The sequence below is a fragment of the Monodelphis domestica genome, chromosome 3 (genome assembly GCF_027887165.1).
Source record: "Monodelphis domestica isolate mMonDom1 chromosome 3, mMonDom1.pri, whole genome shotgun sequence".
Taxonomy (NCBI): Eukaryota; Metazoa; Chordata; class Mammalia; order Didelphimorphia; family Didelphidae; genus Monodelphis; species Monodelphis domestica.
Genome location: NC_077229.1, coordinates 424,360,646 through 424,387,207, shown reverse-complemented (window position 1 = coordinate 424,387,207; position 26,562 = coordinate 424,360,646). Strand labels below are relative to the sequence as shown.

The 26,562-nt window shown below is 41.7% G+C and overlaps 1 protein-coding gene across 2 annotated transcripts in view; it reads right to left on the bottom strand.

The window, feature by feature from the left end:
• The window catches only part of MAPK4 (mitogen-activated protein kinase 4), a 226,663-nt gene extending 206,821 nt beyond the window's left edge, over positions 1 to 19,842 (bottom strand). Inside the window, exon 1 of one of the 2 annotated variants that reach the window (XM_056824424.1) lies at positions 19,205 to 19,842. The gene's annotated coding sequence lies outside the window, so the exon portion shown is untranslated. The remainder of the gene's footprint in view (positions 1 to 19,204) is intronic. The other variant, XM_016431393.2, reaches the window with a different exon arrangement.
• Positions 19,843 to 26,562: the final 6,720 nt, after the last annotated feature.

Here is a 26,562-nt window from a genome sequence, read left to right as displayed (position 1 = left end):
TCTCCTCTCTGGGTCTCTCATTTTCCTTCTCTATAAAAAGAGAGAAATTGGACCAGATAATCTTTTTGATGCCTTCCAATCAAAAGGCTCTTGAGAGAATGAACTAGCATCTGTCATAGGAAAGTGACCAAGGTCAGCATGTTTGGGTGAAATGGGTAATTCTTCAGTCCTAAAGGTCAAATAAAGACACTGGTTATATCTATCATATTTATGTATTATGAGGTAAAGACCTAATAAATAAGAAGTTATAAAAAACTCAATTTATCCTAAAGAAAGATTCTAGGAATTAAATTGGAAAGGGACACTTTTTCATAATAGTAATTATAATTGTACCTAGAATATACAGTTTGAAAAATTAATTAATTAAAATATTTTCCCACATTTACATGATTTGTTTTCTTTCCTTCCCCCTTTTCCCCCTCCCACAGACAACAAGCAATTCCATTGGGTTGTACAAATGTTGTCACTATTTCCATTTCTATACAGACAGTTTTAAGTTTTGCAAAATGCTTTACAAATATCTCATTTTATTACAAGAACCCTGGGAAATAGGTGCTATTCTGATCCCCATTTTACATTTGAGGAAACTGAGGCAGCCAGGGGTTAATAAACTTGCCCAGAATCACACAGCTGATAAGTATCTGAGGTCAAATCTGAACTCGGGTCTTTCTGATTCAGGTCTAATACTCTATCCAGTGAGTCACCTAGTGCCTTTTATTCATGGGCACCTTCTTTCCTAAGACCTCTGTTACCTGATAGGTAGGCTCTTATTTCATATAATTTAAGTTTGAGGCAATATAGTTTTAGATTACTGAAATCTGACATTACTCTGAGTGTGATAATTAAATAATAATACCATGATTATGTCTTACCAATTACGAAGGTGATATGGAGGACAAAAGGGTAATTCAATATGTTAAGAGAGTCAAAGCCCAAATTCAGTACCCAAAGGGCAGTACAAACATGACTGCATTCAATGAGGGAAAAGGATAAAAAAAATGTGTGGTCACCAGGCTGGAAAGTGAACTTTCTGCTCTTCTAATGCTCCTAGTATCCACATTGGAGCAAGAAGCGGGGCTACAATTTTATTCATTTGATGGGCTCAAATCCATCGGCAGAACCTACCTAATGCGGCAATGGAATTTTGAGGATAGATTCTAGAACATTTCAAGATACTTTGAGGTCTAGTGAGCTGATTGCCATAAAAACCTAAAGGAAAACAGCTTTAAAATGCTAATTAATGTAGACATCAGTCATGACTGAAGAAAGCAGATGGTGAAGCATACTTCCCTCCTTCCTGCAAAAAGGTGGGAGACTAGGGTTGCTGAATGAGGCATACACCCATTGTCAGACACGATCAAGGTTGAGATTTGTTCTGCTTATTCAACTGTTCTTTGTTATGATGAAAGGTCATTGGAAAGTGCCAGCAATTTTTTAAAATGTATGATCAACACATGAGTCAATGGGGATATGATTGGGGACGTAGACTCTAAATGATCACCGTAGTGCAATCATCAATAATATGGAAATAGGTCTTGATCAATGGCACATGTAAAACCCAATTGCTCCTTGGCTACAGGGGGTGGGGTAGGAGTGGGGGGGAGAAGGGGAGGGAAAGAACATGAATCATGTAACTATGGAAAATTTTTCTTAATTAATCAATTAAATAAAATTAAAAAGAAAAAAAAGAAAACATATGATTGATCACGTACTTCAATGGGGATGTGATTGGGATTTTGATGTTAAAAGATCACTCTACTACAAATATGAATAACATGGAAATAAGTTTTGAACAATGATACATGTATAACCCAGTGGAATTGCTTGTCAGTGCTGGGAGAGGGGAGGGAAGAGGGGTGGGAAAGATCATGAATCATGTAACTATGGAAAAATATTATAAATATTTTTTTTAAAAGAGCATGATTTTTTCTTTCTTTTCAAAGGAGAGTGTGCTGCAAGAGTTTTGCAGGAGGGCAGCTCAGTGGTTCAGTGGGACTAGAGATGGGAGGTCCTGGGTTCAAATTTGACCCCATATATGTCCTAGCTATGTGACCCTGGGCAATTGTGTAGTCCTTACTGTTCTTTTTCCTTAAAATGTATGCTTTGTATTGATTCTAAGCCAGAAAGTAAAGGTTTTTTTTTTTTAAGTTTAGTGGGTCCATGGACTTCTGAACTTATTTCCCCCTCCATGCCCCTTCCCACCTAAAGTGGGATTGCAAATGTTGACCCTTTAGTGGGCAAATATTTGCTTAAGATCATTCCATCCAGGGGCAGCTAGCTATCACAATGGATAGAGAACCAGGACTAGAGACAGGAAGATCTGGGTTCAAGTCTGGCCTTAGACACTTCATAACTGGGTCTATGATACTGAGCAAGTCAGTTAACCCCCATTACCTAGCCCTGACAGTTCTTCTACCTTAGAATTGATACCAAGAAAGTAAGGATTTTACTTTTTTAAAAAAATCATTCCATCCAAAGACTTTCAAAAAATAAATGAGTACTTAAACCTTCTCTCTCCTCCCCACTTTCTAATCAAATTAAAAAAGCAAAATGGAAATAGGTTGAATGGAGGGTTAGGGTTGGGGAGAGCCAAGATGAATACCCTATAAGCTAAGTTCATGTTCTTTTAGCTAGGAAAGAGAGACGGTGCTGAGTAGCACTGATGCCAACTTAGTGTATCATGATGGTGCTGTCATCTGGGTGGTCCATCTTTCCTGAGAGTTGTCACATAGCAGATGGATGGGCAGTGGAAGGATACAACTGAACTCTAGTATAATTAGCAGGGGAATTTTTCACCCTCTCTCCCCTCTAGGCATCAAGGCCCAGAGTAGATGTTCACTCATAGTTGCGCCATTGTTTTTAATTTGTCAGCATCTCTTCCAAGGTGTTTTATTGCCACCTTCTTCTTTATTCCAGTTTGGCAAGCACAACAGTTTTTTCAAATCCAGTAGCCTATTCTAGCTAGTTTTCTCTTGTCTTTGGAAAGCCCTAGGATTTGGGGTCCAGGGGATTCCCTAAAGTTCTAGGTGCTTGGTTCAATACGACTGGGCTTCATAGCGACAACAACAACAGCTGCCTGTTCGAGGGCAAGCCAGTCTCTCAAATTAGCAAATAAACCTGCCAAGCCAGTCTTTTAGGACCATCCTGCCTCTCAATGCTCAACCATTTCTGAAATTTCAGTTTGTTCTCTGTTACTGATAATGAGTGTGTCAATATGTCAATGACTGGCCAGATTTCCCCAGCTGAGGAGACCCTCCACGGATGCATATGGCATCTGTTTATAACTCAGCCTTGAAGAGTTGTCTGAGAAACATAAAGGTTAAGTGGCTCGTGTCATGCAGGGACTGTCAGAGTCATGATTTGGAGTCTTCTTGATTCCGAGTCAAACACTCAGACTCCGTGATCTTTCCCCCTACGATGTCTTGCACTGACAGCGCTTCTTTCTTGGTACACAGCACGTTCCTCTCAGCTATCCTTTGAGGCAAATGGTACTGGCCTCCTCTTTCAGACAACCTTCCATTCACTCTATATACACCTTGTAGGCACCTTGACATTTCAGTATTATCTCCTGCATTAGAATGTACACTCATTGAGGGCACAGAAAGATTTTTTGGGATGGGGATACCTTTCTTTGTATATCTGAATCTTGTTACATACAGTACCTAGGACATAATAAGTGCCTAATAAATGTTTGATGACCGAGAACATCATTTTTGCTTTCCTTTTGCTAACAAATCTATGATTTCAAATGTATACAAAATTCTCAGTACAGAAGTGCCCTCTACTAATGGAAATTTGCAATTTGCTGATAACTTTCAGTCTTAGAAAGTCACTCAAGGGGGGACAGTGGGGTAGCTCAGTGGATTGAGAGCCAAGCCTAGAGATGGGAGGTCCTGGGTTCAAATCTGACATCAGACACTTTCCAGCTTTGTGGGAAAGTCACTTAACCCCCATTGCCTAGCCCTTACCACTCTTCTGCCTTGGAACCAACATACAGTAGTAATTCCAAGATGGAAAGTAAGGGTTTATTAAAAAAAAAGAAAAAAAGAAAGTCACTCAAGGGGCAGCCAAGGGGCACAATGGATAGAGCACCAGGTCAGGAATCAGGAGAACTTGGGTTCAAATCTGACCCCAGATACTTCTTAGCTGGGTGATCCTGGGCAAGTCACTTAACCCCCATTGCCTAGCCCTTACCACTCTTCTGCCTTGGAACCAATACACAGCATTGATTCCAAAATGGAAGGTAAGAGTTTTTATTAAATAAACAAATAAATAAATAAATAAGTCACTCAAGGGGCAGCCAGGGGGCACAGTCACTTAACTCTAATTGCCTAGCCCTTACCACTCTTCTGCATTGGAACTTATATTCAGTCTTGATTCTAAGTGAGAAGGTAAGAATTTGGGGTGTGTGTGTGTGAAAAAGCTTAAGCAAGAACTCTTTCTAGGAGTTATATTTTATATATATAGTAGTTATATTTTAATAAGGTACTATATATAACAGTTATAGTTTGGTAAGGACTATATATATTTGGTAGTTATATTTTAATAAGGGACTCAAACACTCTAAAGCCTTCAAAACCTCTAATGGTAGATTTCTAGGCATAGTGACAGGAAGTGGAGAAAAAAAATTGGTGGCTGAATCCACTGAATTGATATTAAGTCTGAAGGTAAAGCTCTAAAGAAAATAATCCTTGGGTACTGACAGAGGGCAAGGACCCATAGTTATCCAGTCAGTAGGTATCAGCGGCAGAGCTTTCTGACTTTGAGATGACTGTCCATCCCCCACTAAAAGAGTTGTTTTCCCCATTTTCTAGATCCTAAAACATATTCAGAGAAGTGAACAGTCACATGGCAGAGATACCTCTCATCATATATTTAGTCGAGTATAAAAGCCAAGATGTGCAGTCAGGTTCTCTGTTTCTAGGCGAGTGTTCTTTCCTCAGCGAAAGATGACTCAGTCTGAGCAAAGGATTTTAATTGCCAACAGAAGTATAGGCAGCAATTCTGGATAATTAATTTCAATCTATCATTTACTAAACCCAAATGATGTGTAAGACGCTATTCTGAGAGCTAAAGATACAACACCAAAAAAAAAAAAGAAGAAGAAGAAGAAGAAGAAGAAAGAAAGAAAGGAAAAAAAACAATTCTTGCCCTCTAAATGCTTAAAATTTCATGAGGGTATGTGTGGCAGGAGCAATATTTTAAGACCCTTCTTCAAAAAGGCTAATGAGTTTTTCCTTAAAAAGTGTTGTAATGACCCTCTGGCTACAATTAACCTATATCTTTTGCCTTAGTATCAGTTCTAAGACAAAAGAGCAGGGTAGGCAACTGGGGTTAAGTGACTTGCCCAGGGTCACACAGCTAGGAAGTGTCTGAAACTAGATTTGAACCCAGGTTCTTTTAACTCCGGGCCTGGTGCTCTGTCCACTGTGCTACCTTGCTGCACCACTCTGGCTATCATTTGCTGAGAGGACTAAAGGCTTGGGTTGCTGTCATGAATTCTTGGGGTTTTAGGTAAAAAAGTTATCCATAAGGAAGTTGTCACCTGGCTTCTCCTTCAAGAGAAGGACAACACGACCACATCAGCACAGAGAAATTGGTCTGAGTTCAGCCAATAACGTCCTCGCTGAATATCTTTTCCCTATTCTGAATATCCATCTCCAATTATGATTAAGTAGGCATTTTGTTAATTGTCACATAATTGACGGATCTTCTTTTATTCCACTCTTGAATGTTTTTGAAGGTGGACTACGGCCGCGATGAGGAGGGGCGAAAGGCATTGTGTGTGGGAGTTTTGAAGGTTGTAACTGAGAAATTACAAATCAAAGCCTGTTGGGAAATGGTGGGAAGCTTCTCTATTGGCTCACAGGAGAAAAGGGGTGGGGCTTTTGCGGTTTACATCGTGCTAGAGATGGGTCACCTTTCCTGCAAAGGAGGTGTGTGCCATCCGCGAGATCCTTTCGGCAGCTGTGGGAAGGATGGACAAAGTGGATAACATTGATTTCCTGTTTAGGGACATGAGCAGAAGGTAAGTGGGCTCTTTCCTCCAGCTCACCATGCTGAAAGGGTTCGTTTTCCTTGGTGAGCACTCCAGGGCACACCTCTGCACAGGCCTAGCACCGGGAGAGGTCATTGACTTATTTCATACTCTCGCATAGCCAGCTACGCCAGCCAGCACCATTTGCCTCTAGGCAGACGTGTAATAAAAATATCCAAGCGTCCTGACAGCTTCCATTTCTGGTGCAAACAGTTCCTTTCTCCAGAGTAACTAGTTCAGCAGCCTTTATTCCCCAGAGCATTGGCCACAGTTTGGAACTTTGACCTGGGAATACAGTTTTCAAACATGTTCCTTTAAGGGAAAAAAGTTAACAATCATCCCCAGACCCTGGCAAAACCCAGTGCTATAAATGAGTGGGATAAATCCATAAAAGCAGGCAGGGGAAATTGTTGCAGAGCCCGGCCAGGAAGGCGAGTTTCAGAGTGATGGGATGTGGTTCTAATCATTGTGTTCAAACTGGAAGAAACTTTGCGGAAGAATCTAGTCCAGGGTCTTCATTTCACAGAAAAGGAGGCCAAGGACCGGAAGGGAACGTGACTGCCCCTGTGAGAAGACTGACTTACATAAAGGTGGTTATAAAACTACTCGGTGACCTCTAAAACAAGACCCTGAGTGGCTTCTGGCCTCGAAGGCTTCTGCTCTGTTCTATTTGTCCTCTCCCTCATTCCCCAACAATTAATTCCCTTTCCATTTCTCTAAAAGGGTGCAAACTCTGCAAGTTTTCCATAGGTGCCTAGGCAAAGGATCCAGCAGCTGTCCTCTCTCTGTGCATCCGATAGAGAGGGACGAGCTGGAAATGAACATCTAAAGAGGCAAGAATTGGGGGCAGCTCGGTAGCTCAGTGGATTGAGAGCCAGGCCTAGAGATGGGAGGTCCTGGGTTCAAATGTGGCCTCAGACACTTCCCAGCAAGTCACTTAACCCCCATTGCCTAGCCCTTGCCACTCTTCTGCCTTGGAACCAAAACAGTATTGGTTCCAAGACAGAAGGTAAGGGTTTAAAAATAAATTAAAAAAAAAAAAGAGGTAAGAATTGATCAAGGATGGATAAAGGGCAGGATTCAGATGACCACTCACAATCCCTCCAACTCACAAATCCTGCTAATGAGTCTTCTCCATTTTTTTTTACTTTTATTTTATTTTATTCTTCTGCACTCTTAAATATTTCTCAGATGTTGTGACTGCAAAACTAATGAGAACTACTTAGAAATCTTGGAAAAGGTGCAAACAAAATATTCTATCCCAAGAGCCAGACTAGATCCCTCTTCTCTTGAAATCCAAGGATCCCTCAAGGAATTCCCCTGGAGGGTCAGGCCTGACATTCCAATGCCCCCACAGTTCTCTCTTTCTTCCTCAAGAATTCAGCCCTCCTTAATACCTCGAGGTTGGGGGCCCCCCGGCTGGTTTCTCTCCTTTCCAAGGGGAATGCTGAGGGGCCTAAGGAAACCGGAGCTGCACCTGGGCAACCTCACCCAGCGACACAGAGCAAAATAGTTTGTATTTTCATAGAACAAAAGTTTATTCTCTCTCTTCCACTGAGCTCAGTCCTCTTTCATCTTCCTGTAAATGTGCGCCCGTGAGAGCACACACAGACGACGAGGCTGAGCTTAGGGCAAAGGGACACATGGAAGGCAGGAGAGAGCAAAAGTGGGTAGAGGAGTTTGGTACACCCAGAGCTCTGCCCTGGGCCAGGAGTCCCCCCAGGTGTGGGCAGATTTGCTCGAGAGAGCCAGCTGCTTTTTATACTTAGAATTCCATTCATGCCAACTTCTGCCCTCGAGCGTGAGAGCTGGGAAAGGGTGCTGGGGTAAAGCTCTGTGGGCATGAATGGGGCAGATGGGAGCAGGTGGGTGGGTTTTTGCATTCATCATGAGTGTCTTTCTTGGCATGCTGACCGTGACATCAACTTCTACACCTAAAGTCACTAGAAAGCTGCCAGGAGGAGGGAGCGTCGCTCAGCAAGGATCAAGGGCTGGAACGTAGATGTCTCTCTTCGGGGAATCACACTCCAACGGTGCTGGTTGAAAATTCATCCCTTGACTGACAGAATTCAAATGGTGATCATACCTACCTCAAAGGCAACTGGGAAGGTATTAAGGAGCCATAAAGGCTCTAGAAAGGGGCCATCATTCTATACTCTGATCTTTAGAGTCTCCCACCAATTGTCCTGGTGACTAGGAAGAAATAAAAGCATGTAAATGACAAGAACGTGGTATCTTATGTCTAGAATGCTCTCTCTCCTCTTTAGGGTCTCCTAGCTTCCCCCTGACCTCAGTTCAAATGCCACCTTCAGCAAAAAGCCTTTCCACATCCTCCTCAATTATAGTTCTTTCCCTCTGAGATGGCCTCCAGTTTACTTTATTTTATTTTATTATTTTTTTTTTAAAAAACCCTCACCTTCCATCTTGGAGTCAGTACTGTGTATTGGTTCCAAGGCAGAAGAGTGGTAAGGGCTAGGCAATGGGGCTCAAGTGACTTGCCCAGGGTCACACAGCTGGGAAGTGTCCAGGACCTCCTCTCTCTAGGCTTGGCTCTCAATCCACTGAACCACCCAGCTACCCCTCCAGTTTACTTTAAATCTATCTATTATTGCATAACTATTTGTATGCTATCTGCTCATTAGAAGGTGATTTTTTGAGGCCAGGGATTTTCTTTTACCTTTCTGTATACCCCCAGCACTTCCCATATAATCAGGGCTTATCAAATGTTTGTTTGTTTGACTTATTTCACATAACAGTTATGTACTAGAGGCCAATGAGGGGATCCAGCAGTCACTAGACTGGTAGAATTAAGTTGAGAATTGTTATCAGCAACCCTCACCAGGAAAGGAAGGACCTGGCTAGAGGTGGTCTTATTTCATAAGCCTCAGAAAGGGTCCATTCAATTCTTTAAGCTCTGAGTAAAGTCCTTCGAGGTGCTGTGCCAGGTATTGGGGACACAGAGACAAAAACTGATTCCTGCCCTCAAGAAGTTTACATTTGACCATTAGAAAATGACAGCTACACAAATAAGTTAATGTGTATTAATGATAATTAATATAAATTAATAATAAGCATAAAGCACACACAGAACAAATACTGGCTAGTTTCAGAGTATAGGGAGCACTAAAAACTGGATGAATCAGAAAAGGCCTTTCATTTCTTTTTAAACCCCCACCTTCCATCTTGGAACCAATACTGTATATTGGTTCCAAGGCAGAAGAACAATAAGGGCTAGGCAATGGGAGTTAAGGGACTTGCCCAGGATGACACAGCTGGGAAGTATATGAGGTCACATTTGAACCCAGGACCTTCCATCTCTGGGCCTGGCTCTCCATTCACTGAGCCACCCAACTGCCCCCTTGGAAAGAACTTTCAGAGCCCTGAAGGGAGTTGGGGATTCCCAGCAGCAGAGATGAAGAGGGAGAAGCTACTGGCATGGCCAGGAGGGGGAGCATCCTATACAAAGCCATGGAAACAGGAGATGAATGAAGTGAATGAGGAATGTTTAATTGCCCAGTTGTCTAAAATTGAGACTGGTGGGGCAGCTAGGTGGCTCGGTGGATAGAGAGCCAGGCCTGGAGATGGGAGGTCCTGAGTTCAAATTTAACTCCAGACATGTCGTAACTGTCTGATCCTGGGCAAGTCATTTTGCCCCAGCTGCCTAGCCAGGAATAGGGTTTAAAAAAAAAAAGAAAAAGAAAAGAATTTAGATTGTGTGATAGGCAGTGATGAGTCATCAGCCTGTAAAGAAAGGTTTAGAAATCTCAGTCCCTTGACTTAGTCTTTTCAGGGAACTCACCCCACAGATGATGTTGGCTGAAGATTCACCTCTTGGGCATGGCTATTTTCTGGACACGATGGGAATGGTGAGTCTGTGGATCCCAGAAGTAACTGGGAGTATCAACTCAATTATAAGCATGTCAAAAAGAGCTCTGGGAAGAGGACATCATCCAAGAAGGGCGGGCTACCTAATTGTTACCTTGGCATGCCCAGGACTATCTGTAAGGGTTCGCTTCTCCAAGGTGCTGTGCAAACCTGAGCAAGTAACTTAACTCCCAAGTGCCCCCAAACAACTCTCTAAGACCATAAGTTGCACAACAGATGCCTAGCCCCATTAGCAGGGATTTCCTTACTAGGGATTCCTTATGCCAATGAAATAATATCAGGCAAAAAACCAAACCCAAATCGAATACATATGGACAAAGGGGTTCACCCCTAACTTGGAGGAATTCCAGCACCAAATACCAATGGTAGAGGGATTCTTTATAAATGCTAAGACTCTCCACATGTTCCTATTTATGGATGATATATTGATTGCATTAGACCCCACAGTACTGCAAAGGCTCCTAACTGAGATACATAATCAATCTAATGAGTGATGCCCAACTATCCACATGGGAAAAACCAAGTGGATCAAGAATACGTATTACTTCACATAAGCAGTTACATGAACAATGAATAGGACCCAGAATTAAGTCAGGAAAGAGAGCTGGTTTGTCTGCCTCAAAATTCTTTGAAAGACCCCCACATTTTCCTGGAAATGAAAGCCCATGTTCTTTTTTTTTTAAGACTCTTGCCTTCCATCCTAGAATCAATACTATCTTGGTTCTAAGGCAAAAGAGTGTTAAGAACTAGGCAATTGGGATTAATTGATTTGCCCATGGTCACATAGCTAGGAAGGATGTCAATCCAAATTTGAACCCAAGACCTTCTGTCTCTGAGCCTGGCTCTCAATCTGCTCAGCTACCTTTCTGCCCCCAGTCTATCTTCTTAATATTAATTTTCTTCCAATGATGTTCATAGATCTATAATATCTAAAGAGTAAAATTTTATTTCTAAGGGCAATGGAGAGATACATAGTAAACATGAGCAAGTTGCAACTATTACAGAAAAAGAACTAAGAATAAGAAGTTATGTAAAAGATGTCACCAAAAAAGGGTAAGACTGCCAAAAATAAACTGGCCGCATGTCAGCTGCATTTGATAACTAATGGATAAACTTTTTCTACCAGTATCCTTGGGCTGTGAGAAATTGAGGAAAGTCAACAGCACATTAAATGACTCTATCTGGCAAACTTTCAGGAGCACAGGGACAAGAGTCACAAGGGACAGCCTGCATGGAGGGGGATAAAGTCCTTTCACCAAATCAGAAGTATATGACCAACACTTAAGATGCTATCTTTTTGATTTTTTTATTTAGTCAACTTAGACAATTTTATTTAAATTAAGTTTTATTTAAATTAAATAATTATATTTAAATTTAGTCAATTTAGAACATTATTCCTTGGTTATAAGAATCATATTCTTTCCTTCCCTCCCTCCCCGACCCTTCCCATAGCCAACACACAATTTCACTGGGTATTACATGTGTCTTAACTAAAACAGGTGCATGAAAAGTGTCTGCTGAGTTGGATTTTTCATTGGTAAGAAGGAAAATTTATGAATGCCAAAGTAGAAAGAATGGTGGAAAGGTCAAGGGTTCTAATTCTAGCTATTATTAACTGGTAGTATGATCCTGGATTATGCATCTAATAAGAACGATGGGTTACAGCTACAGGGCACTGTGCAGCTACAAACAACTTTACATGTGACCTCATATGATCCTCAGGACAACAACTGATCAATAATATATAAAGAAGCTGATTGGAGAGGTGAAAGTTCTTGCCTATAGTGATACAACTAATAAATGTTAGAGTAGGGACAAGAGCTCAAATCTTTTGATTCCAAGTCCAGTCATCTTCTTGCCCTAACATTCTGCTTCTTGAGTTTTTTATGGCCCATCTTAGAAGGTCCACTAACCAACTGGACAGCATCCAAGGAAAGGCAAACAGGATAATAAGGAAAATTGAAACCCTGCTACATGAAAATAAAATCCTCATTCTCCTTGAGTTCCTTGTAGTATTTGATGCTGCAACCCTTTCCCAATAGATCTCTTCCTTTGGCATCCATGACATTCAAATCTGTTAGGTCTACCACTATGTTCCTACTCCATCTCCTTTACTGACTTCTTCTAAATGTACCCTCAAAAGTTTTGTCCTTGGCACATTTCTCTCCATGATCCCTCCTCCATGTGGGTGGTTCATCAATTACCATCAGAAACATATGTCCAAACTCATCAGCTTCCACCCCAAATCTCCCTAACTTTACTATTTCTGTTGTTGGCACCATTCCCAATCTACTTTCCTTTTCATGTTCTTGACCTACTCTTTTCTGTCCACCTAATTGAAATAGTATAGAGGAAGAAGAGAAGAGCACCTAGTTCAGAGACTTAGGGGATACTCACAGTTAGGAAAAATGATCTGGATGAAGTTTTAGCAAAAGAAACTGAGAAGAAACAGTCAGACTCTCTCTCTCTCTCTCTCTCTCTCTCTCTCTCTCTCTCTCTCTCTCTCTCTCTCTCTCTGTGTGTGTGTGTGTGTGTGTGTGTGTGTGTGTGTGTGTGTGTGTGAACTGGGATAGAGGAGGATGAGAAAAATCCAGGAAGGAGGACAAGTAACTCCCTTTCTTAATTGATATCTCTTCCCTATCCTCCCAGCAAAATACCCAACTCCCAGACCAACAAAAAAGTGATCTCTTTTCTCAATTTTTCCATAGCACTCTCTGGATTATTTTTGTCTTGTCTCATTTTGTTTTGCCTGAAACACATTCTGCCTGGTATCATAATTATTAAAGTAAATGTTTTAGTGTCCTTATTAGACTATAAGCTGCTAAAAGGTAAGATACCTGTTTTATCTGTTTTTATATCCCTAGAACTTTGCAGGTAATAGGTGCTTAATAAACACTGCCTTGAATTGATGGCAATCTTCCAGTTACTTGAAAGCTTTCTCCCTTCAAAGACAAAAACTAGGCATGTTATGCTCGTCCCTGACGGCAGAACTAGGACCAGTGGGTAGTAGTTAACAGGAGTTCAGAGAAGAGAGGTAGATGAGATCATAATATCATTAGATACATTCAATACTTGATAAATGATAAATGACAAAGTATTTGTCAATGGTTTATTGTTGGTGTGTTGAAAGGTCCCTAGTGCAATACCTCAGGGATCTGTGCTTAGATCTGTGTTGTTTAATATTTTTATCAATGACTTGAATAAAGGCATAGAAGACTTGCACATCAAAATTGTTGTTGGAAAAAGTTAGGAGGGATAGCTAATATGAGGGATGAGAGTCAAGATCCCAAAACATTTTGACAGGCTAGGGAGCAAGGTTGAATCTAATAAAATGAAACTCAATAAGGATAAATGTCAAGTCTTATAGTTTCTTGTCTCACATAAAGAAGGGGCTTTTCTTGCCAGGGCACAGCCTCTACATGCCACAAGAGATCCCATTCCAACCTTATCTTCTCCAGCAGATTGCCTCCTTTATCATCTCCATTCTCTCTTCAATCCCACCCTATCTTGTCTACTGACTATGTACCTACTGTCTCCATTACTACTTGTTATTATCCTTTATCTCTTTTCTTTAGTGTGGTTAAACTCCTTGAAAATACTGTCTGCAATCAATGTCTCCATTTCCTTTCCTCTTACTCTCTCCTTAATTGTCTTCGGTCAGTCTTCCAAACTCATAATTCACCTGAAATTGCTCTCTCCAAAATTACTATCTCTTAATTGCTAAATTTAATGGGGCTTTTCTCAATTCTCATCCTTCTTGACCTCTTTTCAGTCTCTGACTCACAGACTATGCTTTTCTTGATACTCTTTTCTCTCTAAGTTTTCATGACACTCCTCTCTTCTGGTTCTCCTCCCACTTGTCTGACCACTCCTCAGTTTCCCTTTGCTGGATCTTCATGGAGGTCACATTCAATAAGTGTGGGTGCCCTCCAAGGCTCTAAGTCCCTCTACTTGTTTCTTCCATTGATGCTATTTTCCTTTTATCTTGCAGCCCCGGCCTCTTCCAGCCTTATCTGCTACCCCCCCCCCCCAGAAGCTTAAATAGAAATTAGACTAGGATTTGAGATCAGAGTTCCCTTCTAATTCTAAAATTCTAAGACATCTAAGGTCCCTCTAGCTCTAACATTCTATGATTATGTGACTTCAAGGATCAAATTTTCCTGATGGCTAAGAACTGGAAGCTACATTAATCTTCAAGCTGCTAGGGTTTTGTTTAGTGGAGGTGAACCTTATTCCATGAGAGGTATATTGAATTTCTTAAAATACACAAAGGGAACTATTTAAAAGAGCCAATATTATAGCAAATGCTTTTATAAAAACAAAAAATTCTTTTGTAAAGTCAATGATCATCTCCCCTCACCCCCTTGTCTGTTTGAAATCTGGATTTTTTTTTTTTTTAGATTCTAATGAAATTTCTTAAATTGGTTTTATGCAATGTGAGGTATACCTATATTTTGACGTATTAATTGGAACGCTTTCCTTTCCTGAAGCTAAGAGATTTTTGGCTAGCTTGTTTAAGAACATTCTTTTTTTTTTTTAATTTTTTATTGTCATGCAACACACTTCCATATTGGTCAATGTTGCAAGAATGAACTCATATATAACCAAAACCCCAGAATAAAACCATAAATACACTGGTATGAAAGATGAGTCCAACAGTTACTTCTCTGGAGGTGGATAGCATTCTCCATCATCAGTCTTTCATAATTGTCCAAAATCATTGCAATTCTGAGAGGAGCCAAATTTTCACAGATAATCATCATACAAGATTGCTGTTCCTGTATACAATTAAGAACGTTCTTAATGAAGATTTTTGAGTCTTTTATTTTAAACTCTTGCCTTCTGTCTTAGAACCTTGTGTCAGAGGAACCATAATGACTAGGAGATTGGGATTATTTGCCCGGGGCCACAGGGCTAGGAAGTATCTGTGGCCACGTTTGAACCCAGGACTTCCTATCTCTTTCGGCTCTGAGCCACCCAGCTGCCCCAAGATTTATTTTATAGTTGAATTTTTCCTGAAATTCTTTTCTTTTAGTCATTCAACAAATGTTTCTCAGACACTATATTAGAAGTGGGGTCTAAGGTTATGTACCTGATTCAGATGATAAAGTTTCTTACTTCTTTAATTGTGGCCCAACCAGGACTTAATCATCAAGAACCCAGAGCAGCTTATATTGTCTTGATTGAAGAGGAAGAAGAAAAAAAGGAGGAGGAGGAGGAGGAGGAAGAAAAAGAAGTAAAAGGAGAAGAGGAGAAGAAGAAAAAGAAAAGGAAGAAGGATAAAAAGAAGAGAAGGAAAAAGAAGAAGGAAGGAAGGAAGGAAGGAAGGAAGGAAGGAAGGAAGGAAGGAAGGAAGGAAGGAAGGAAGAAGAAGGTGTTAGCATTTAGATAGAACCTACTATGTGCCAGGCAATGTGCTAAATCACATAACAGATATTATCCCATTCCCATTTGATTCTCACAAGCCTGGGAGGCAGGTGCTAGTATTATTCCCATTTTACAGTTGAAGAAACTGAGGCAAACAGCAGTGAAGTGATTTGCCCAAAGACACATGGCTACTAAGTGTCTGAAGCCATATTTGAACTAAGATCTTGCTGATTCTGGGCCCAGCTCTTTATCTACTACATAATCAACAAAATAATAAATCTACCTCTGATTTGTTGTTGATTTCTGAGACATGACTGCTTATGCTGAAAATTTAACAATTGGCTCTAAGCCCGTGAAAGCTGACTCTAGCACACCCTTGAATCTAGATAGCATTCTGGTAGCATGAAAAAGAATTAATCTTACTTCCAGAGGGGAGACTATAAAAAGAGTTAATATGACTTCTATTTTGGTACGAGGAAGCTCTGCTTTAAGCCAAGAAAGAAGTGGGCAGCCTCTTCCCATTCAGAGACCCTCTATATGAAACTAGATTCATTTCCCAGCTCTTTAAATTGTCTTATCGTATGTTGTTGTATATAGGCATGTTCTCCAGGGGTGTTATGTTATTGGTTGACAGACCGGAGGAGCTAGAAACTACGGGAATACTCACCACATGTTGTGGGATGAGGTCACTCTGAATACTGTGATTAACAATTCCAGTCTGACACAGACTTCCCTCACAGCTCTATCCTCCTAGAGAAGCTGCTCTCACTTGCTGCCACTTCCTGACAGAAGAGCTTTCCCTGACCTGCTGCTTAAGCAGCTGCTGATAGAAAGAGATCCCCTCAGTCCCCCTTCCTTCTCCCATTGCTACTCATTAGCCCATTAGCAGATGCTTAAAAGCAGCAGGCTGGGAGAAATTCTACTGCCTATCAAATGTAACTGCTGTGAGTCTGGGAAAGGCAAAACCAGCAGCCAATATCCCTTGAGTATAAATCAACCCAAATGGTGATTAAAAAACAAAAAACAAAAAAACCAACCACACTTAATGGTTCAGTTTGAATGCCAAAATGCATGCTATCTCACTCCCTCTTACAAAGGTCTTGCCACAGATTGGACCAAATAATAAGAGAATGAATTATCTCTTTGGACCTGCAAAGAAGTAAGGGTTAGACCCAATTAAAATAACTTGGGAGCATGGAGGTGGCTCAGTGGATTGAGAGTCAAGACTAGAGGTTCTGGGTTCAAATGTGACCTCAGACACTTCCCAGCTGTGTGACCCTGGGCAAGTCACTTAATCCCCATTGCCTAGACCTTACCACTCTTCTGTCTTGGAACCCCTAGGCTTCATTGATTCTAAAATGGAAGGAAGGGGTTAAAAAACAAGAAAAGAAAATGTTCCCAAGTGTGCTCTAAAACCAAGAGTGTGATTCCCAAGTTAACACCTGACCGAAAACTCAAGAAGCCTCATGTTCAGAACAACATAATGAAGAATAATGGCAAAGTATCACAACTTCTTCTAGGACTCCAAGGCTAGAAGAAAGTGTGATATTAGGAAACCCACTGTGAGTATTCTACTCCCAGAAACATTTCCTTCCACCTGTCTGCTGATGCTCAGAGCTCCTTTTTAAAAAGAGGTTAACATTTTTCCTAAAATGCAAACTGCCTAAGGATAAATGCATGAGGAAGTAATTGAAATTCATGCTCTAGTATAAAATATCAGACCCTTTTCAGAACATATTCTGATAGGATGAAAAGCATGGAGTAAGGGTTAGGCCCTTTTAGGCTAGGGTTGGGAGCTACATCCTTCATTCTGCCTAGTCTATTGCCCTGCACATTCTATTGATTCTAGAAATATTTGGAGTGACTGCAAGTCCCAATTACCTTCTTTGGTAATCTATTCCATTGTCTAATGAAAACCATATCATTAAAATCGTGGAATCATAGACAGAGAGCTGGAAGGGATAATAATGATCACCTAGTCTAACTTCCCCACTTTACAGATGAGGAAACTGAGTCCCCAAGAGGCTAAGTGACTTGCTCAAGGTCACATAGGAATAAAGAAGTGGCAGAGCAAAATATGAATTCAGGTCCTATGGCTCCAAGTTCGATGTTCTTCTCACTGCACCAGCTGCATAAACTATTAGAGCTGAAAGGGACCTTTAGAAATCATTTAGTTCAACCCACTTTTTTGATCCTCAAGGAAAGTAGGGGCCTGGAAGGGTAAAGCCACTTGGCCAATGGATTTGGGCCCAAGCCAGAACCCAGAGTCATGTCTTTTGATTCCTAGGCAAGGGCTATTTCAATTCTGCCTTGCTGTTTACCTTAGGTCTAAACTCCCTAGTGTCTAACCAAAATCCTTCATGCTACATCTTAAGCACATTTCCTCTCATTTTGTCCTCAGTAGGGAGGAACAGATGGTTCCAGCTTTTCCTACCCCCATACAGTAAGGGTTCAGAAAGGTTAGGTGCTTGGTTGCCCCTTTTTCTCAGACTAATCCAGGCAGGAGTTGGATATTTAGTTGAGCAGAGGGGAAAGAGGGGAAAAGGGACATAAGTCCAAAGACCAAATCATCTCTCTTCCCTTCCCTCCCAGTGCTAGGTAAGAAGCCATTTCCCATTCTAGAGGTTCCTGCACCTGGTGGGAAGGGATAAATGTCCGCTGAATTTGAGAGAAAGTTAGAGTAGCAGGCTATAAGCTCCTTAAATGACAAGTAAGGAGGTTGCATTAAGAAAGTCACAGCAAATCTATGTGAATGGAAATTGACTGCTTGGGAGGGTGAAGCTTGCCAACGCATTTAAAGAAGCACATGATGGGGTGAGAGGCAGCAGCCTGATAAATGCTTCAATTCATGAACAATTTTAAGACAAACTGTTTGGGTCCCGAGAACGTTTCTGAGCAGCACGACTAAATCAACTTCTCCCCTTCCAGGGACCCGGAAACCGCTGACCTCTTCCTTCATTCCCCTCACATCTCCGCTCTCCCCACCTTCCTAGGGGATCTTGTGACAATCCCCAGGCTACCTAACACCTTTCCTCGCCGGGAGTGAAGATGATAGAACAAAAGCAAAAGCTGTCTCGGGTTCTGGGTTGCTTTTAAGAATAAGGCGCAATGAATGTAAGATGCTGGGAGATAGATGCTGCATTGGACTGAGTTTTCGTGAAAAAAAAAAAAACACTCAGACGCTGCCCTCCCAGTCCCTCCCCGGGAGAACGAAGGACTCAGTGTGAGAAGGAGGAATTACAGTAAGGTTAGCTCTCTCCGGGCTCTGTTATCTGTCTTACACACACAGAACCTTTGCCCTCCGGTGTGAGACCCACGACAGCAGACCCCATTTTTCTGGTGAGACAAGGAAAAACCGTGTGTGTTTGGGGGTGGGCGTGAGAACTATTAAATTAACCCTTTCTTGGGAGTGGGGGGAATAGGAGGATGGAAGCAAAGAAACTAAGACAGAGCTCATCTAACAAGGAAAAAATCGGGAACTAGTTGTATCAATCACCCCTAGGCAACCTTAAGAACCTTATGTGACCCTCTGGGATCCTGACTTTCCTCCTTCCTGATCCAGTCCGTTAATCACACACTCACACACACACACATACACACACACACACACACACACGCAACCATTCCATTCAAATCACCGAATCTCACTCTGAGCAAGACCCCGAGTCCAGGATGCCCACAAAGGGATCGGAGCTGCCGTGCCCTGCAGGCATCCTTCTCTCCGTGGGACCCTCAGGGAACTTCCTCGGGGGGGGGTCATGTTGGGGGAGACTGGGGCTGGCGAGGCGAAGGATAGCTAGCGTTTCTTTTTGTCTTCTACTGGGCGAGGGGCAGCGCGAAGACCCTGCCTTGAACTCCCGGGAAAGGAGCAACTGCGGAGAAGAAAGAAAGCAAGCGGAGAGAAAAGCCACTTACCCGGAGAGTCCTCGATCGCTGCCCAGGTTCGCTCCCGCAGGAAAGCTTGCGAGCCAGCGGCGGCGGCGGCGGCGGCGGCGGCGGCGCCTTTGTCTGCGCCCCAGCCTCACCGGCTGCCGCTCGCCCAGCCTCAACCGCTGACCCTCGGAGACGCTCTATCGCTTGGGCAAGCCCTGGAGCTTGGACTCTGTGCCTAGAGAGCCAGAGCTCGCTCAGTTCGTGTGGGAGCCAGCCTTTCCCTTCTGTTGCTCTCTCCTCCTCCTCCTCCTCCTCCTCCTCCTTTTTCTCCTCCTCCCCCTTCACCTCCCCCCTGCGCCGGGCCCGTTCTCCTCGCGGCTCCGCCCCGGGCTCAGGCCCCGCCTCCGCCTCCGCTGTCTGTCAGCTGGCCCAGGGGGCCCCCCACCTGCTGCAGCTGTGGCTGCGCTGAGCCGCTGGGTGCGCGAGGGGAGGTTCGGGGAGGCTCGGAGGCTAATCACAGCTGGACCAGGCGGAGGCGGCGGCGCTGGGCCCCGGGACGGCCTCTGAGCCTCCAGCTATGAAGGGCGCTCTCGGGAGGTTCCTAGGGCCGGCTGACTCAATGGCTCGGGACCAAACCAGGAGCAGGTGGAGCTGACTGCTCTCCCGAGTCCCTCTCCACCCCCTCACTCCGGGGTGTCTGTAGGGATGCTGGGCTTTTCTGGATTTAGATTATGCCCCACTTTATGTTCCAACTCTTTGACCTTCTACTATTCCGGAGGAAACTGACCGCTCGGACAGCGGTCTGCACACTTAACAATGAACACCTCGACCCCTGCCCAGCTTGCTCCGCCCGCCCCTACCCTCTACCCCCAGGTCTGGGGCCCCCCAGAGGGGAGGAGGAGCGGTAAATGGGAACCAGGTCCCTTCCCTGAAAGACAATTCGATCCATTTGAATAAACAATTACTGTAGACCCAGCACTTTCTGCGCTAGGAGAAACAGAAATAGGGGCAAGATGCTAAGTTTGCCCTCACGTCCCTTGGCCAGGAGTAGAAGAATATGACAGGCATATAAACTCCTAATGATGTGAATAAGGAAACTCAGAGTATCTTATATTTAGTGCTGGAAGGGATCTTAGAGGCTTTCGAGTCCAACCATTTTATTGGGCTCTTCTGAATTTGGATTATGTCCCACTCTGTCTTCCAACTCTGACCATCTTCCACCATTCCTATGTAAATTGGCTGCTGAGACAGCGGTCTGCAGGTTTCCACTGATCACCTTCTGGAGGATTACATTTGTTTCTTTTTTGTCATTGTTAAAGATAAAGAAGCTAAAGCTCAAAAACGTTATAAAAGACTTGTCCAGGGTCACATACCTAGTATCTGAGTCTAGATTGAATGCGTCTTCCTGACTTTAAGTCCAGTGATCCATCTGATGTGCCAAGAAGATGGATTGTTCTGGACTGTGATTTCAGTGCAGGGTTTTTTGAAGCCGATTTTACTTGCCTTGCTTAGTTTTTAAAGAATAGGCACAACATGACAGGGAAATATGTACTATATGATAATATATGTATAACCTATATAATATTAACTACCTTCTTGGAGAAGGAGGAGAAAAAATGAGAGATTTTTGGGCATCACTAATATGAGAATTTGTTTATCTTATATGAGCATATTTTTATAATTTATTACATATTAGTAACAAATCATATTTATCAAAATGTTACCTATTATGTTATAGATAAAATATAAAACAAATGGTAAAGTAAAATAAAGTGCAGGTGACCCACACAACCTAAAACAAAAATAACAACAACAAAAAGGAATAGGTAGGATGTGGGGAGCATGCAGGAAGGAGGCTGGAATTCTAGGCACTGGGAACATAGTAAGCAAAGTCATAGATCTATTCAGGAAAGTACAGGGAGTAGATGAACAAAGAGATTAAATAGTCCAACTTGGCTGGACAGCTTTCAGAAAGAAGTCATAGGGGTCAAGCTGGAAAGTTAGTGTGGTCCTATATTATGGAGAGTCTTGAATAAAAAGCTAAATTGGAGTTTGAAATTGAAGCATTTTGAGGGCAAGGAGGATGTGTGGCAATATGGGTTCTGAAGGAAAGGAAGATTGATCTGACAGCTGGATGAAGACTGGACTGGAGAGTGGAGACAGAAGATTGTTATTGTATTGGTTGTTATTGTAAAAGTCCAGGGAGGAATAATTAGGAAGACATGTACTAGGAAAATGATGTTTGCACTAGAGAAAGGAGGGATGGATGAGAGATATTTCAGAGTTAAAACAGAAATGTGTTAGTGTTCAATTAGTTATGAGTTGAGGGAGAGGGAAGAGTCAGAGATAAACACCAGAGTTTTGAAAATGGTAGACCTCATGGAATAGCAATGACTCTGATGGAAATATTGAAGTCAGAAGGAATGGGGAAGAGAGGGAAGAGAAGAAAAGAAGGAAAAAGAGAGAAGGGACAGATTTAAAGGGTTATAGGGAGACTTTTTATGATTGGGGAGGCTAAATATGTTTGTAGGTCAAGAGGAGCCAATAGAGAAGATGTTGTAGTAGCCTAAGAGAGAGAGAATGACCAGTAGAACAAAGTCCTGAAGGAGACAAAGGGAGATTCAGTCAAAGGCATGGGCAGAAAGATATGCTCTAGGACGTATAGGGACCCGTCTTTATTTGGGATGAGAGGGAATAAAGAATGAATGGGTGATGGTGTGAGAAATTTTGAGGAATGAAGGAAGGATGCTGAGGAGGGGAGCTGAGGGATCCTGCCCATCAAATGGCCCAGTCTTCTCAGTGAGCTAGGATTCTAACTCATCGACTATAGGTTTAAAAGTTGAGGTACAAGTAGAAGAGAAAATAAATGCTTTGGAGCATTTGATGCACACCTTAAGGAAGGAATCAAGAAGCACCGAAAAGAAAGATTTCCAAGCAGCAGTGAGGGCCTAGCTGAGGTAACATAAGTCATATCAGTGTAGAAAAAGCAGATGATGGGTCTGAGAATTTGAAGCAGTGAGGTGGCATAGTAGATAGAATGAGAGCCTGAAATCAAGAAAACTCATCTTTGCAAGAACAAATCTGGCCTCAGGCACTTCTTTAGCTGTGTGACCCTGGGTAAGTCATTTAATTCTGCCTCAGTAAAATGATCTGGAGAAGGAAATGGCAAACCACTCCAATATCTTTGCCAAGAAAATTTAAAATGAGGACATACAAAGTCAGACTTGACTAAAAAACAACTGAGCAACCATGATCTCCAGAGAGAGACATATGAAACCTGAGTCAGGAAGATGAAATTGGAGAATGAGGAAAGGTCAAGGTATTCGAGACCACTATGAAGAAAAGAGCAAAATAACTTAATTGAAACATAGAAAGGTAGTAAAAAGTAATCATAGCCAATTTTATATAATAATTTATATAGTTCTTACTTGGTGGCAGGCACTGTGCTAAGTGCTTTACAAATATTATCTCATTTGATTCCCACAATAATCCTGGAAGGTAGGTGCTATTATTATCCCCATTTGAAAGGAAATTGAGGCAAACAGAGGTTAAGTGACTTGTTCAGGGTCATACAGCTAGTATCTGAAGTCAAATTTGAACTCAGGTTTTTCTGCCACCAGGTTCAGCCCTCTATCCACTGATAGAGTAGACATTGCTATCCTATCTAAAAAGTAACAAACAACATTTTTCCCTACCCTGGTCAGGGCAGAGCTTCATTATCATTTACTCTAAATTCAGAACTAAGCACCAAAGTTTGGGAACTTAATACAACCCCTTGAGTGGAAAGAGAAGAATGTGTCTGCCCTTCATGAAGTCCAGCAACAGAATTCTCACCAATCATTGTAATCGCAGCAGGCACCATGACCCCATCCCACAAAATGTTAATACTGTTCTCTCTCAGCTTGTCTAGACAGTGCTGTTCCCCGGCAGTTTAACTGAACAAAGTCTCACTCAGTCCTCTGCTCATACCTCCTGGCTTTCCTACTAATGGAAAATAGAAGCTTTTTTTTGTCAGGTACAGATGAGTACATACAGTGTATGAAAAGAGATTCTTCTTCCTTCTGTCCTCCATCTCTCCACCCTTCACCTTGAAAGTCTTGTTCCCAGACAAATACATAAATCTTTTCTCGCAGGTCCCTGGTAATATTTCTTCATAATTCTAGGTCAACTCTGACCCCTAAAGTCTTCTGGGAGGTAGAATTGGGGAGGGGGGGAGAAAGAGAATCACCATAAGTATACCCTGCAGAAGAGTATTTCTACATACATAAATATTTAAACCCCTAAGGATGTCAGCAAAGAATGGGTTAGAGAGGAAGATGGTTAAAGATAGGAAGGTTACAGAGGAAGTGGAAAGATTAAGTAGGTTTTAGTAGATGGAGGAGAGAGAGGTGCAATCAGGTTTTATAACTTTTAAAGGACACAAAAATTAGAGAATGGATTTAGAAGCAGAAATAAGAAACAAGGAGCAAACATAGAAAGAAACCTGGGGGCAAGTCACAATCCTGGTTCAGGGACATGGGGAGAAGAGACCTCCTATCTAGGGAGAAGCAAGGGAGGAATGTGATGTCAGGAGAAATTCTGGATTCAGTAAAACTCCAGAGGTAGAGTGTTAGAGGGAAATTTAAAAATTGGGGGGACATTCATAAGACCACAGATAGAGAGCTGGAAATTACTTTCGAGGCCATCAAATCCAGCACTTTATTTATTTACTTACCTTTGTGCATTCTGCATCTTCCCCAATTTCAGAAGAATTTAAGCTTAGAGAGGACAAGAACTGTTTGCTCTTTTATCTTTTTATCCCTCATAACTAAAACATAATAATAGTAGATGTCAGTTGGATTGAATTGCTTGGCAGAAGGGAAAAGGAATCACTCGATAGGTGAAAATAACTGGATCTAGAGTCCAGCAGAATGCTGAATATTGGTGATTCTGATTAAAGAACTAAAAAACTAAAACTAAAAAAAAAAGGTTATCATTGGGTACTTTCAGGGAGTGTTATATTCTATTTTTGAAATGATAGAATAATCATTAGTTGCATATGGCCTATACATACCAAGGTAACTACTGCTCAAGGCAGGAAATTCAACATGGTACTTGGAGTGAAGCTCTTGTGGTCCCATGGTGGCTACAGCTTTGCTTCTGTAATCATCTTTCACTCTGAGAGGAGGAAAAGGCAATATGAAGTTATTAACAAAGTATTTAGTAACATTGGGAGAATACTGAAAGGCAGGGAACCAGAAATCTTCTTGCTTGGCTGAGAGGACCTGGATTAGATTGAACCCAAGAAATTAGCCTGGAGTGTCCTGGTGAGCCATTCCTAAGTCAGTGTAGCTGTTGGGATATAGGTGAGAGATATACGGGAAAACTCAAACTTAGAAGGGGTTAAGAACCAAGGTTCCTCATGCTCTTCATACTTCCAGTCTTGCTCTTCTGCAATCCATCCTCTTTACAGCTGCCAACATAATTTTAAAGTACAGATTTGACGATATCACTCCTCCCCAGAAAGGCCTTCCAAAGCTCCTTATTGCCTCCAAGGCAATATAAACACAGAAACTCTTCAACCTGGAATGTGAACCTCCAAAATTTGGCATCGAGGAAGCTCAGATTGAGAGCCTGGCCCAGTTATGGGAGGTCCTGGGTTGGAATTTGGCCTTACACACTTCGTAGCTTTGTGACCCCAAGCAAGTCACTTTACTCCAGTTTCCTAACCCTTATCCTAACTCATCTGTCTTGTAACTGATATTTAGTTGATATTTGATTCTAAGACAGAAGGGAAGGGTTTTAAAAAAAAGTAGATTTGGGAAACTTTAGTTAACAATTAGCTCACAAAGAATAGACACTATTTCTCCTGGGATTAGATAATTTTTATTTTATGTGAACTTCCATTGACCTTATTTTGAAAGATTATTTCTGCATTTGTATATTTTCTTGGTCCTTTGAATTGCTTTTGGTGGTATTAGATGATTGTATTTTTTAAGGAAATTTTATTTGCTCTTCCAAATTCTTTTCCTTCTGTCAACCCTTTTCCACCCATTGAAAAGGCAATAGGATGATCCTTCTAATTAAAAAAAGAAAAGTTAAAACACTTGAATTTCATTGGTGTAGGGAGTTGTTCCTAAGGAAACTTCTACCATTGCGCATCAGCAACTGTTCCACAATTTATTGTCTTAAAGAGTTTTCTGGAGCAGTGAGAAATGATGTGACCCATTTTGGGCCACACAGCTAGCATGTGTCAGAGTGAGGCTTGAACCCATGTCCTTCTGAGTAGTCCTTTACTCATTGTGTTATACTGCCTCTACCCTTGTAAACAAATACTGGAAAATCCATTCATGATCAGCAATATAAAAGATACAAGGAAAGGAGAAAGGGGAAAGAAATAAGCGTATTTATTAAGCATCTACTATGTGCCAGGCACTGTGCTAAGTGATAGAATAATAATATTTTATCATTGCTATAATATTTAATTATAACATTTAATATAACAATAATGACTGAGTTGGCACCAGAATTGAATACCTAGTTACATTGACATTAAAAGAAAAGGGAGAAGAAAGTAATCAAAGATGCAAAGGGCCAAGGAAACAGCTTGGAAACTAAGGAAAGACAAGAGGCAGTGTGCCTCAAGTTGTTGGCCATGAGTTCAAGGGGAAAAAATATGAAAGATGAAAGCCTCAGAGACCAAGGCAAATGTCTCTTGGAAGGAAAAACTAAGCTCATCAGGCAGCTGACTTAAATCAGCAAGACCTAAGGTTTAGGAGTAAGGCTCTCATATTTGATTATTACCCTAGATTATATCAGTACTGCCAGAAGATGGACAGAAAGCTTAGTGAAGTATAGACAGGTATCTTATTATTTACTTATCTATCCATCCATCTATCCATTTATCTCTATCTACCTATCTATCCATCCATCAATCAATCTATCAATCTATATCTATCTGTCTATCTATCTATCTGTCTGTCTGTCTGTCTATCCATCTATTTGTCTGTCTCTGCCTATCTCTATCTGTCCATATGTCTATCTATCTATCTGTCTGTCTGTCTCTATCTATCTATCTATCTACACCCATCTTCCTAGCTATTTTTAAACAAAGCCTACTCTGATTGACCTATGTTTCTATGTTTTCTTCAGTCAGTGTCGATGGCAGCTCTCTTGTTTCTAAGGAGGAGGGTAGCTAGGGAGAAAGACTCAGAAGGCTCATAGATCTAGAGCCCAAAAGGTTCTTAGACTGTCTATTTTAGCCCCTTCATTTTACAGATGAGTAAATGAGAGTGACTCATCCAAAAGAGAAGTGACTCAGTCAAAGTTACACAAGTAATAAATGGGAGATGTGATTTGAACCCAGGTATTTTCAATACAAAGCCAAAGGTCTTTCTACTGTATGAAGTGGAAATTAAAAT